This window comes from Phascolarctos cinereus, unplaced genomic scaffold (genome assembly GCF_003287225.1).
Source record: "Phascolarctos cinereus isolate Bilbo 61053 unplaced genomic scaffold, phaCin_HiC Scaffold_1;HRSCAF=81, whole genome shotgun sequence".
Taxonomy (NCBI): domain Eukaryota; kingdom Metazoa; phylum Chordata; class Mammalia; order Diprotodontia; family Phascolarctidae; genus Phascolarctos; species Phascolarctos cinereus.
Window position 1 is genome coordinate 70,891,344 of NW_027555514.1, and position 14,146 is coordinate 70,905,489.

Consider the following 14,146-nt stretch of genomic DNA (forward strand, 5'->3'; position numbering starts at 1 on the left):
CATACGTGTGGTGTCCCTCAGTTGAATGTAAGCTCCTTGAGGACAGGGACGGTTTCATGTTTTGCATTTGTGTCCCCAGCACACAGCACAGTGCCTGGCATGCAACAGGTACTTAGACACTTGCTGCTTGATTACTTGCTTTGATTTAGATTGATGTCTTGGGCTCCAGCCAACAAGTCCATCAAATTCTGAACTCTTGGCTACAACAAGAAAAAAAACCCAGAATTCAGTGCAGGGTCATTGGAGAAATAATGGGTCTTCTATATGATATTATCATTTCTTAGCAAATTAAGGAGCAGAATAAATGCTAGCTACAGTTGATTCATTTGTCACTGAGTTGACATTGGTTCTAATAACTAAAGAATTAACTATAGCATTTATTCTGCCTCTGTGAACTTTATTATGCACACTACACACAGGCACTGGAAATACATATGGCGGGTGTGAGAAAGCTGTGACCTCTAACCAGTGAAGAGCTTGGAAGAGGAACAAGGAAATGTATTTCAGGGAAAATAAGATGGGCCAATCATGGCCAAGGTGATGGCTGCCATGCATATTACCTGAGTGTTCCACTGTTAATGTCATAATGACAAGAGAAAGTAAGGCGTACCTCCAGTCCAGTGGGTGAAACTCCTGGGGTAAGCTTTTTGGAGGACACGGATAAGAGTCACACAGGCTGAACTGCAACCTGAATTGGGTTGCAATCTACATTTTCAGAGGAAAGATCCAAATTAATGAGACTGCAGAGACATGTAAGGATTTGAGAATTTAATACACCGAGTTGTATACCAGACCATTAAAAGAATCCAACAAAAAATTATAAAGCGAATTTCAGTGGTAATACAAAGTATTGGTTTTTAACTTCAGTGCTGTGAAATACCTGGGGAGGACATGTAAAGAGTGCACAAGTCAATATGCAAATCTACAAATAACCAAGTCCATGTGGTGAAAAATAAGATGTCTGAAACACATTTTGTTGTTTTTCGAACGTGTATAGATATTATTTCGATTAGTAAAATAAAAATTCATCTTAAAGCAATATTGAATTCATAGTTGCTTCTGTCATCATAGATTTCTTAGTATATGACAACAGTATAAATACTGTCATGTGGAGGTGTGTTAAATTATTTGGCATTTAAAAAGGGTCTTCATATTCCAAAGGCTCAGAAGCACTGGCTGAAGACATTCCTTGTCCAAGCAGTAGGGCTATTGGAGATAATTTCCTATGTTCTTCACACCATCAGGCTAGATCTGCGATTCATAGCAGGAAGTCAAGAAGACCCAGTGTTATATACCCCAAGTTTCCATGATTAAATTGCAGTCTTCTTTAGAGGCACAAATATCAATTGGATTGAGATTGAGGCTGAGAGTTAGCTCCAATTTTTCTATCACATGCTTCATTATTTTCAGTGGGGGACACAAATCTGCTAATATGATTGAGGCAAAGCCAGGGGCCTCACTAACCTCCCATTCACCTGGAACCCATCCCCCTTGTAATGCATGCTTGGCAGAAACACAGCAAGAGCATTCTCCGTTTCCCATTCAGATTATACTTCTGACTCTTTAAACTTTGCCACCATGATTTGGCTACCTTCTCACCCTGGAACATCCCTCCACCACGCTGTGCCCTTCTCCCATTGCTGAGTTCCACTTTAGGAAGAGGCACATACTGGTTATGTTTCATTCATTGCTACCCCCTCCCCCAAGCCTTTTTCAGTTCTATTGTAAGTCCTGCAAGAATGTAAGCTCACTAAGGGTAGGGACCGTCTTCCCTCCGGTTTGTAATGGTATCCCCAGAGCTTAGCACAGTGGCTGGCACATAGTAGGCACTTAAATACCTGTAGCTTTCCTGCCTGCCATTTCAAGGGCTCTTCAATTATCTGCTACCAAGGGCACTGCTAATATAAAAAGAAGTCTTCCTTGAAAAGACTTCGATATGTGTTATTTTGAATTACTTCATATTTCAATGAGTCAGATACCTCAGGGAGATGAAGGAGAATAAGTCTTGGACTGTGGTACACTCTAGTACCCAGAATGGAAATACTTAAATGCATGGAGTGATTGATTGATTGATGTTTTCTAAAACAATTCAGAGAAAGAATCTGAATTGTATCACCAGAGAGCTGAAAGGGACCTTTGAGATTAAATGTCACAGAATGAGGCTGCCTGAACAGAACATTGAAGGCACTAAATCCAACCCCCTCATTTTACAGACGAGGCAACTGAGACTGAGACAGGTTGAATGACTTGCCCAGGATCACATGGGTGGTAAGCATTGGAGCTGGGATTTGACTTTGGAGACACAGATCTTTCCAAGACCACTAATCTATGTCTATGCTGGTGTTCTTTCTTCAGCATCCATCATGACTGGTCCTCCATCCTTTATCTGAAGATTTCTAGTGACAGCAAACCATCTCCCTCCCAAGGCAATGCATTCAATTCTTAGCTCTAACAGTTAGGCTATTTTTCCTTACCTGGAGCTGAAGTGAAGTGTGTTTCTCACGACTTCTGCCCCAAAGCTACCACTTCTTCCTTCTGACCCCAGGCAGAACAAATTGAACTGGTCCCTCTCCCACATGATAGCACTTCAGATCCTTGAAGGTAGTTATTATAGGCCCCCTAAGTCTTTTCTTCTCTAAGTCAGTCTTCTTCTTTTTCTCATTTGACCATAAATTGGGATGAGCTTGAGGCTATACTTTCAAGGTAAAAAGATCATAGATTTATAGCTAGAAGGGACCTAGGAGGTCACTTAGTTCAACTTTATTTTATAGATGAGGTAAGTGAAATGTTAAGTAACATTCGCAATGTTGCAGTCTCATTAATTTGGATCTTTCCTCTGAAAACATAGATTGCAACCCAATTCAGGTTGCAGCTCAGCCTGTGTGACTCTTATCCATGTCCTCCAAAAAGCTTACCCCAGGAGTTTCACCCAGTGGACTAGTGGTACAATCTTCCTTTCTCTTGTTGTTATGACATTAACAGTGGAACATTCAGGTTATGTGCACATCAGCCCTCACCTTGGTCACATGACTAGCCCATCTTATTTTCCCAATGTTGAAAAGTATTTAAGTAGAAGACTTGAGATTTGAGGTCCTTTCGCTCCAGGCTAGGTGGCTCAATGGATAGAGTGCTGGGTTTGGAGTCAGGAGGACCTGAATTCAAAATTGACATAAGATATTTACTGGTTGTGTGACCCTGGACAAGGTACTTAACCTCTATCTGCCTCAGTTTCCTCAGCAATAAAATGGAGATAATAATAGCACCTAAATCAGGGGATTGTTGTGAAGATCAAATGAGATAATTTTTGTAAAGTGCTTAGCATAGTGCCTGGCACATAGTAGGCACTTACTAAATACTTCTTTTCTTGCTTCTCTTCTTCCTTCCTTCTTTGTTTTTCTTCCTTCCTTGTTTCTTTTCTTCCTTCCTTTCATATAGTTCAGGCTCCTCATTTTGTAGATAAGGAAACAGGTCATAGAGGAACAGCATTGTTTCACTCACGCATATCATACTAATCATCTCATTTTTCTACTATTTGTCAATTTAACAGCATAAAGTAAACTGAATAAATTTAGCTAATAAATAAGTCAAGCCAACAATGACACCTATCAGTTCTGGATTGTGGTTCTAGGGAAACTCATTGATTGACAATGTGTTCAATATCAAGCAACTAGTTACATAGTTTTAAGGAGAGAGAAATAGTCTGGTACAGAAAGAAAGATGGGCTTGGAATCATGGTATGCTTTTACCTACACGATGCTCCAGAAGCAATGACACACCAGGACACTGTGATTTATCAGAGGAAAATAACCTGGTAATGGGAGTAGAAGTAGACCTCATTAAGATGAAACAGTGTCTGATATCCTTGAGTCAGACAAAACAGAACATAAAATTGATGTGGTCAGCACTACTGCCAAGCCTCGTTTGGAAAAAGTCAAACCAAGTGGCAATTGACAGCTCTTCAGGAGTAAAACCCCATGGATGGGAAAGAAGTATGTTATTTGTAAACCTCCGGTCCTAAAAGCACCAAGATATGATTTATAAATCTTATTTCTTCACACAGTAAGATCATTCCAAACTCATCTATTAAAGGAACAAGGTGCATACATTCAATATATCTCACAGAAGCCCTGCAGTGCTGGGTAGTGGTGGTATTAATTGAATTACTAAATTTTTATCCTCTTCTTCAATAAGTACAGGTATGCTTTTCATGTTGAGGAAAACAGCTTTGCGAAGGGGAGTAGAATTAGGTTAACTGGCAACTTTTAACTAAGAAGCCATCAACATTGCTGGCCCTAGCCTCAGAAAATGACTGTGGCCATCAGATGTAATAGGATGTCAATTATCCAAGACCCATTTGCTTTCTGCCCTCTTCCAAGGATGGATGAGTAAGACAGAGGCATTTGTATAGAGTATCCTAAAGCTAATGAGCCATATAGTCTGTGAATATGAAAGATTTCTAGTTTAGCCCAAAGTCTGTGGGTTCAAGTTTGCTAAAATGAGGACAGTTGACCAACCTTCTTTTGGCAGAGAAGCAAACACAGCCAGTGACCTTTTCCTTTGTGCTAGACTTCATGTTGCTTGCTGTTGCTTATTATTATTTATTGATCATCAGATGAAAAAGTGGCTGGCTGATATAAAGAATGAGACAATTATAGATGGAGTTTATATAAGACTTTTTTTCAAAATGGAGCTAACTCCTAGAAGTACACTTCTTGGTAAAAACAAATAAACAACAGCAACAAAAAAATAAAAGTGAAGTAGATTAATATGTGGTAGGTATTACACAGTTTAAAAATAAATTTCCTGTTGTTAGAACAGATCACTATAACAGGATGTTTGCTACATGGAATAAACCTTTGGGGACCATCATCTTATTGGACACACAGCCATTCTTCAGCGGACTGTGACAGCAATAATATAGGGTGCCGGCCAATGCTCTGGGAAAAGGCAAAGCAAACAACAACAACAAAAAAAGGCACTGTGTTCCTACCATGGATTTGCTTTGAAATATGACCCAGAATAATTACAAAAGAGGAAAATATTTTCCCTTTTGCTTTTTTGTTTCTCATAAAATCTCTTTCTTCTGAACAGTTCATTTCAAAACTGAAAAACCACACACTACTCTGATTATACCTCTCTCCTTTGACTAAATAAACAGGCCATGAATGAATGAATAAATGAATGAATGAATGAATGAATGGGTAGAACTGAGCAATACCTTGGAAATTCAGGCACTGGGTTAGGGAATCTTGAGGTTTCAGTCCCTAAAGGGCTAGGAAACACTGGACCAATTACTTAACCAAGTTGTAGTTCAGATTCAGCCCTAAGAGATGAAGTTCAACACCTTCATGTCTCATAGAGAGTCAACAAGGAATAAGGATGGGAAAGCAACAGCTTGTATGAGTTTCAGTGAAAAATGTGAGTGCTTATTCCAAATCACAAAATTTAAACAAACAATCTAAACTGAAACATCTTAGATGACTCATATTCCTGTAAGAGACAAATCTACATTTGGCACATTCTGCAGAAATTACTATGAAGTATTTACAAGGAAAAGGCAACTGGGTTAAATGACCTTAGAAAAAGATCCCAAAGGCAAACAAGAGACCAAGGGCACATCATTCAAAAAATCAATTAGTAAATTCACAAGCATTTTTTAAAGTGCTAGAGATACTAAGACAAAAAAAAAAAATAAACAGTTCCTAACCTGAAGAAACTTGTTTTGTATTGGGCGTGACAATATGTGTACATATAAGTATATATAAATATTATATGCATGTGTGCATAAGTACATATTGTATTACATTATGTATACATGTATTTATACATTATGCATATATATTACGGATATGTGATATTACACATGGTGGGGGAGAGGAAGGGAGAGGGATGGAAAGAGAGAAAGCAAGAGAGAAAGAAAAGAGAGAAAGAATGAGAGAGAGAGAGAGAGAGAGAGAGAGAGAGAGAGACAGAGAGAGAGAGAGAGACAGAGAGAAAGAGAGAGAGAGAGAGACAGAGAGAGAGAGACAGAGAGAAAGAGAGAGAGAGAGAGAGAGAGAGAGAGAGAGAGAGAGAGAGAGAGAGAGAGAGAGAGAGAGAGAGAGAGAGAGAGAACACCAGAGATTTGCTAAGGTGGAGCTAAGGCAGGAGCACATTTGGTAGGGAGAAGGGGAAGAGTTTGAACTGAGAAAAGCCTGTGCAAAAATAGCCTGCGGGTAATAGAATGTTATACATGAGTAACAGCAAGAAAAGACCAAAGAGTATGTAAAGGGAAATAATGTATAATTTAACTGATAATCAGGTTGGAACTGGGTTGTAAAGGATTCTAAATGCCGACTAGAAGTTCATATAGGATTCTAGAGATAATTGGGAGCCACTGCAATCTACTGACCAGGGGAACGGTCAGACAGCATTTCAGGAATCTAATTCCAGACTAACCAGAGGAGAGGCTTGAGGCAAGGAGACCAATTAGGATACTATTGCAATAATTCAGGAGAGAGTTAATGAAGATAAACACCAAGAACTAAGGTAGTGGCTGTGTGAGTGGAGAGAAGGAAATAGAAATGAGAGATATTATGGAGGGAGAAACAACAGTTCTTAGAACTTATTGGATATGTGGGATTAAAGAGTGGAGAGTGGGATGATGAGGCTGAGGATATGAACTGGCATGACTGGAAAGATGATATCACCCTCAGCAAAAACCCAAGAACCCAAGACCTCCATAATGGGGGATAGAATATGTTCATGATGCAGCAAAGCAAACAGATTAGGGGAGGTCAGACAGAGAAGAGGAGAACCAGGAGTATGCAGCATCACAAAAACAGACCAGAACATCCAGAAGGAGACAATGCTCCAAGTGTCAAATGCTGCAGAGAAGTTGAGAAGAATGAGGTCTGAGCAAAAGCCATTCAATTGGCAATTAAGAGATCGCTGGTAGCTTTAGAGAGAGATCATACTGACTTGAGTCAAGAAGTCAGAAGCCTGATCTCAAAGTACTGAGAAGTGAGCGAGAGGAAGTAGAGGCAGGAAGTGGAGCCAAACTGCCTCAGAGTCTTCTAGGAGTTTCACTGAGAAATGAAGAGAGATTGAGGGCAACAGCTTGAACAATAATACCAACAATGATAATAATAATAACTTTTGTATTGCGTTTACTTTGTGCCAAGAGCTGTACTAAGCACTTTTACACATACTGTGTAAAATCTGTAGATCTTCACAATGAACTTGGGAGGTAGGTGCTATAATTATCCCCATTTTTACAGTTGAAGAAACTGAGGCAAACAAAGGTTAAGAGACTTGCCCAAGGTTACACAGCTAATAAGTTTCTGAGGCTGGATTTGCCCAATGTTCTGTGAAATGTAGTTGCTAAAAGCATTTAAGTAGCGCCTACTATATGGCAAGCATTTTTTAAAAACAAATATTATCTCATTTGATCCTCACAACTACCCTGGGAAGTAGGTGGTATTATTATTCCACATTTTACAAATGAGGAAACTGAGGCAAACAGTGGTTAAGTAACTTGTCTAGGGCCACACAGCTAATAAGTGTCTGAAGCTGGATTTGAACTTAGGTTGTCCTGAGTTCAGAACTAGCACTTGAGGGGATAGTAGAGTCAAAGGAATGTTTTTTGAAGGGTAGAGAAGACCTGAGCATGTTCATAAGAAACAGAGAATTAGCCAATATACACAGAAGAAGACAGAAGATTAAGGGATGGAGGATAGAAAAGGATGGAGAAAATGGGGGGTAGTGATAGGGTGACTTGAGATGCAGATTAGGAAAGAAGAAAGAGTTCAGGGCAAAGGGTCCTTATTTTCTCTATAAGAAATTAGGTTACAGCCTTAGCTAAGAGGGTGGGAAAGGGGTGGGGGGTGGAGTCTTGAAGAGAGAAGAGAAAATCTGGTTTAGCCTCTGTGAGGTAGTGGGATAATGAATTGGGGAGGAATAAAATGATTACCTTGCTGCAGTGAGGGTCCAGTTAAAACCCCAAAATATAAACTTATAATGACACATGATACAGGAGGCAGGATGTGCTGGGAGGCAAGGGGCTGGCTTTCCCCTGCTGGGATAAAATGCCCAAGTCACTCTTGTCAGTGTGACTTGGGAGTCACTGTCACAAACTCGAGGGGGTATTGGCAGATCTTGCTACAGATGCCCTACCTACTTGGGGGGGTGCCAAGGGTGAGAGGAATGATCAGATACAGAAAGGTGCAGAATCATTTAATTTTCATTGTTAAAATTAAAATGCTATTTTCTCTACTTTGATTATGAGGCAAGTCTTCTGAACAGGCTTCACAGATTTCATTATAACATTTCCCCCTAATTGGATGTTTATGAATTAAAAGGTTTTTACTGCGACTTGGGAAGAGAGAGGGGGAAAAACATATACACAAATATACCAAACCATCATTTATACATTAATGTAATTCTCCTTTCTCACCCATTTCTCACAATCATGCATCCCTGCTATATTTAATCTTTTTCAATGGTTCCCATAGCAACTCCTCCTGGTACTAGCACAGCCAAAGGCTACTGTAATCTTACAGCCCAGTCCTGCCCAGGACAGTGATTCCCCCCCCCTTTTCATTTAATTTGTTTGCATCAGATCCCAGGCATCATGGAATTCTCTTGTCTTGACCATCAGCATGATCTCCTTGGGAGGAACCGCAAGAACACAAGATTCCCTGAGCTGACAGCCAAAGAGTTGGCCTTATTCAAATTTATATTCCCCCCTCTTTGACTCATGGAACATCATAGTAAAATCATTACCCATCACCATCATCACCATCACCATCATCATCATCGTCATCATCACCATCACCATCATCATCGTCACCATCACCATCATCATCACCATCATCACCATCATCACCATCACCATCATCATCGTCATCATCACCATCATCTAGTAACCCCTCTGTATTTGGCTAGAGTAGGCTAGGGTTTTTTGTTTGTTTGTTTTACTGCCTTAGGTAAGTATCCTTTAAATTCTACTCTGAGACAAATAGCATGATTATTTAGGGTTGGGATAGACCTTGGCCTACTGGAAAAAGATCTTGGGACACTGGAGCCTCAGCCTGGATAAGGGGAGGGTGGATTTGAGCTCACCCAGCCCACCATCTCCTGGCTTCCTTTTAAAACTAATTATTCTTGCTGAACTATTAACTTGCTAACTGTGCTAAGTTCTGTTTCTAGTACACTTCTAAAGGACTGCAAATTTTTGTCAATGTCCTCTGAATTTGTTCTCCTATACATTAGCAACTTGGGATAAAGCCCTATTGCCTCAGCCTAGCTATAGTTCTAGTCTTCAGAGAGAATCATAGGCTACTGCCAAAATCATGCTCCAAGCTTATGCTTCCCAAGCTTACCTTTGCTGTGAAAACCTCCTAGAATCCAGAGCCTACAAGTCAGAGAACTCTATGTCTGTCTTTCAGTGGCAATGGCAAAGGGGTTGAAAAGTAGACAAATGATGTTAAGAATCATAGCTTCATTAGATTGTGCATAAAGAAAACTTTCCATATTACCTTCACTACTTTAAGAAAATTTATTAACATAGGTATTAATTAACATTACTGCCTAGAAATTAAATCTTCAGCTCTGCTCTGTCCTCAATCATGATTGACTCCAAAAACAAACAAACAAACAAACAAACAAAGGATGTTAAAACTGTCTACAGTATAGCAGTAGCTGGGGAGGGCATGATAAGCTAAGAAAGGATGACAGTTTTTGGACTGTGTAACATTTTGGGACTTAAATGATAGCATATAGTTTTAATGTCCTTCCTTCATTTGGCTTCTCTGTCCCCTTTTCCTCCTTGTCCCCTCCCCTCATAAAATCAGTTCCAAAAAGTTGACCATGAGAGTAGAAATTCAAATATTATTATTAATCATTGTAATTACTTTTTTGGCCTAATTGTGGTGCTGAGAAGCAAACCAAAGTCTCTTGAGTGCAGCCTTAACTAAAACATGGTGCTGAGCCACCATTACCTCATTCTTAGTCATTCTGAACCAGAAAGAACCTCACTGCATTTTTTTTATTCTAAAACATTCCCGAGCCTGTTTGTCTATAACACAACAATGCTAGCAAAAGACGAAGTTCATCTCTCCAACTGCCCCCTTAAAGACTGAGGGAAAATTTATTCTTGTCTAACCTCCAAATAAATGCCCTCAAGGCTTTAATGTAAACTATTTGAAAATCGCAGCAATAATCACACAAAGACACAACAAAATGAGTAGTTTGTTTGGGAAAGCTCATTTGAACACTTACAGACATTGTTCTGTACGGGTGGAGAGCATCCTTCTGTTGACCATTTGTGGCACAGGAAAATTCCAAAGCCAATGCTATTTGTGTACCTACTTGAGAGATGCTACAGTTATAACGCTACAGTTATAATGCTACCCTGCTCATGTACAGCCCTACACTAGAGGTTTTAGCATCTTCAAATTCTAAGCATATGTATGTGATGTCTATGTATACATATATGTATATATGTATCATGTGTATGTATATATATACATATATACATATATGTATATATGTATCATGTGTATGTATATATATATATATATACATATACATACATATGATTCAAACTTAGGTTTCGTATCTCAAACTTCAATACTCTCTCCACTACAGCTTGTTATCTTTTAATTAGGATGTGTGTGTGTGTGTGTGTGTGTGTGTGTGTGTGTGTGTATATATATATATATATATGCATTTATATATGTATGCATATGTATATGTGTGTACACTTATACGCTACATTATCATGTGTAAATCATATAGCGCTCAAGCTTTACTTTCGTCATCTATAAAACAAGAATAATAACACTTATGTTACCTATCTTACAGGATTGTTGTGATGGAAGCATTTTTCAAACCTAAAAGCAGCATATACATGTGACTTCCACCTTTTCTCCTTCTACTCCCTCATTAAATTGATGTCAGGTAAGTCTATCAGGTTATTTGGTGTTGAATAAACAACAAAAAAGGTCATAGGAGCATAGATTTCAAACTAGAAGGGACTTTAGAGGTCATCTAATCCAAACTCTCCCATTTTACAGATGAGGAAATTGAGGCACAACATATTTACCTAATGCCTTCAATGTTACTTGAAGTCAAGCTATATCTACATGAACTAGATGTGACCAAAAACCTTGGTCTTTCTGATTGTGGAAATGGCTTAATCAATGGCAGGAATTGGGAAATACCAATAAATGTACTAATGGACTGCACTGAACTAGATTTCCTCTTCCCAGTTCTTTTAGTTATGTCTGGACATCCCATGTTTCTCTAGGTACAGCTTTTAAATATGTTTCTGTTTCTCCTGGGTCACATGTCTGGGCAACTGATCTTCAAAAGGACCAGTTCCTGTATTCTTTATGTTAAGGAAATGTCAAATCACTGCTATAATCACTTCATCATCATCAAATCCTACAAAGTAGCCTCATATGTGTGCCATGACACTAAACTTAACAACAGGAAGAGTAGGCTAAGACATGAATACCCCAAAAGCCCCACATGATTTAGAGCAATTATGCACAGAGATGATTCAACTAAGAGGGAAAAAATAGCTTCAGTAGTTTCCTTGGGTACAATACCATGACCATGGGTGGAAAATAGATAATAGGTATATGTCTTACTTTGAACCAAGGAAGGCTTTATGGAAAGAGGTGGGTGTTCAGAAGGATCTTGAAGGAAAGATTAATAGAACTCTGTGATCAGAATGGTTTTAAAGGCATAAATATGAATTGAGGGGGTGAAGAAATAGGGCTAACAAAGGGTCAAGAAGTAGATTGTGAATATTAAAGGGGGAGGACGAAAATTGCAGGGAAAGAAGCATTAGAATTGGAGCCAGAAGGTCTTGGTTTAGAGCTGGGAGTTTTTATATTTGGGGTGCCATGGAACCCTTTGGCAGTCTGGGGAAGCCTATGGACCCCCTCTCATAAAAATATTTTTAAATGAAGATTACAGAGGAAACTAATTATATTGACAATAATAATAGCTTAACTTATTGTTTATTTATTGTTAACAATAATAATAATTTTACAAAGTGTTTTACACATGTTAACTCATTTGACCCTCCCACTAACCTGGGAGGGAGGTGCTATTATTATCTCCATTTTGCAGAGGGAGAAAGTGAAGCACCCAGAGGTTAAATGGCTTGCCCAGAGTCACACAACTAGTAAATGTCTAAAGAACTCAGGTATTCCTGATTCCAAGTCCAGTGCCACCTAGCTGAAACAGTTATTCATATATGTGTGTGTGTGTGTGTGTGTGTGTGTGTGTGTGTGTGTGTATATATATATATATATATATATATATATATATATACACACACACACACATATATATAATGTTTACAAATATATATAACATTTACAAATATATATTTACATATAGATAGATAGATAGATAGATAGATAGATAGATAGATAGATAGATAGATAGATATAGATATATATATACTGTTTACAAATCCTAGATTAAGAACCTTAGATTAGACTCACTGTTCAGGTATTTAATATGTGACACTGGGCAAAATCACTTAACCATTCCTGACATTGGTTTCTTCATCTCTAAAATGACAGGGCTATCTCTCAGGTCATTTCCAGCTCTGTTTCCTATTGCTCATATGAAGCATAATAAAGAGGATAATGTAAGTATGATGTAGTGGAAAGAATTCAGAAGATCTGGTTTCCTGTCTTAACTCTGCTGCTAATTAGCTGGGTTACTGTAAATAAATCACTCCTAGTCCTCAATGTTATAATCTGTGAAATTAAGGGAGAGAGTGACTAGATCATCTCCAAGATTCTTTCTTAAACCCTCAAATTCATACTTTTGGACCTTAACTTGTGTAGTCAAGGTAGTAGTCAATTCTCAGTGGGTTAACTCCCCCTATCAAAGTAGACTGGCATCTGGTCTACGATTTTCAAAGAGTCATATGAGTAGGCTGAGAAGTTTTCACTTGTCAGGGACATATAGTCACACACCCAGTATGGGTCAGAGGCAAAGCTTCAACCCAGGGCTTTTTGACTAGCACATCACTTCCATCATTTCAGTTGTGTCTGACTCTTCCTGACCCCATTTGGGGTTTTCTTGGCAAAGATGAGGAAACTGAGGCAAACAGGGGTAAGTGACTTGCCCAGGGTCACATAGCCAATAAGTGTCTGAAGCCAGATTTGAACTCAGGTCTTCCAGACTCCAGGCCTGGAGCTGTACCACTATTCCACTCAAGGCTAGCTAACTATGCACTAAGTTACATTGCCATCATTATTACTGTTGTTGTGATGATTATGAATAAGGAAAGGAGTTTATTTTTAAGTGTAGAATGTATGTAGATAGTTAATATGGTCCCCAAAACATAGATGGAATGATGACAGCAACCTATCCAAGTGGCCTGTTCAGGCATAAAGATGAAAGTTAAAAAAATTCAGCTCATAAGAGAGATGGGGAGAACTCATGAAAGAGAACGAGTGTGTGCGTGTGTGTGTGTGTGTGTGTGTGTGTGTGTGTGTGTGTGTATGACAGAGAGAGAGACAAAGAGGCAGAGAGAGAAAGAGAGAGCGACAAATAGACCAAGAGACAGGAGAGACAAAGAGATGGAGAGAGAGAGAGAGAGAGAGAGAGAGAGAGAGAGAGAGAGAGAGAGAGAGAGAGAGAGATTAATTCATGGAAATTATGCCTTAAGGGAATTTATTTTGCTATGCCTATTCCATTTTCTTTTTTTTTGGTCCAACCCTCTGATCTCATTAGTATAGAGACTTGCCAATCTGGAAATCCCCTCCACCAAGGCCAATCAGCAATTCCTCAGTAATTTCTAGTTTGAGGGAGATTCTGGCAGCCATGCCCGTTGCCACCCAGCTATTATGTGTCAGAGACAGGTCTTTCTGATTCTGAGAGTGACAAGTGAAAAGAGTGAAGGATTAGGAGTGCTTCAGTGGACCTGGGTTCAAAACTTATCTCTGCCACTTACCACCTGTGTGATGCCAAAAGTCACTTCCTTCAAGTACAAAACAAGGGGGATGACCCAGAAGACCGTGATAGTCCATTCCAGTTCCCTCTATGCTCATCTATTAATAACTTAAAAACTCCAATTTCAGAATTAGAAGCCAAAGTACAGTTTTCCTTGTCCTTATCAAGTTCAGTAAAA